This window comes from Triticum dicoccoides, chromosome 1B, assembly GCF_002162155.2.
Source record: "Triticum dicoccoides isolate Atlit2015 ecotype Zavitan chromosome 1B, WEW_v2.0, whole genome shotgun sequence".
In the NCBI taxonomy this organism is placed as follows: Eukaryota; Viridiplantae; Streptophyta; class Magnoliopsida; order Poales; family Poaceae; genus Triticum; species Triticum dicoccoides.
In genome coordinates, this window is record NC_041381.1 from 224,081,989 (window position 1) to 224,083,024 (window position 1,036).

A 1,036-nucleotide genomic window follows, 5' to 3' on the forward strand; every position below is an offset into this window, starting at 1 on the left:
ATGCTCGAGACTCCCTTGAACACTTTGCACATGGACACGTGATAAAATTTTAAAATAGTTTATAAATGGGAAATAAATGTTCTCAACAGAGTTAGAAGATTTCTTGTGGTGTTGCTATAGTATATCGAGGCTACACGACAAACTTCATTCGGTTTTGAGTTTGTTTGATACCCAAACAATCAAACATGAAGGTATTAGTAGCCTAAATAATGAACACATTTTCTTTAAAAAAATGTCTAACATGCCTAAACCTCCTCAAAAAACCAGCCCAAAAGCCCCACAAACCCACATCCTATTTAAGAAGCCAATCTCCTTCCTAATTGAGCCAACCCCAAATTTGGAGAGACACCACCCCTACATTTCAGTGCCAGCCATCACCTGGTCTAACCCCTCCAAAGCTGGCGCCGCCACCCACAGGCAGCCAGCCCCAGTGCCAGATTTGAGTCGTCCGTGGCCAGATCGGATGACTCGCATGCCAGCCAGCACCCCCCACGTGGTCGCGGCCCTCCAGAAATAATAGTTCTCACCTAACGTCTGTTGGTACAGTCGGTGTCTTATGTTCTCGCTATCTTTTGAAATTTCCAAGTCTCCGATATGGATGACTTAACTCCTCCAGTGGTGTCTTCTCGACTTCTAGTCTTACTAGGTGGTGAGGGTCAAATCGCATACTAATCCTATTCACAGAAGCATTTCATTCACACAACACATATCACCATCCAATGTAGGGCATCATTCTATGATCTCACTGGACTAATCATAAAGTGTTTGCTTCAGATAAACATAGTACCACTGGTCAAATCTAAGCTTCACTCCTGCTTTAGCTGAGCTAATCATATATATCATCGAGTTGTCGCCTCCTCATTTTGCTTCCTCCTTGGTGTCACTCTTGCACTCTCCTGTCTAATTTCCTCCATGAGTGTTTCCAGTTCCTCCTCTACTTCCCCGAGGTACTTCTGGGTACTGTGCAGTCTGAAGCTAAGTCTTTCTCCAAACTTCTTAGTTGCTTTCAATGCCTTGCTTCTTGTTGAATCCAAGA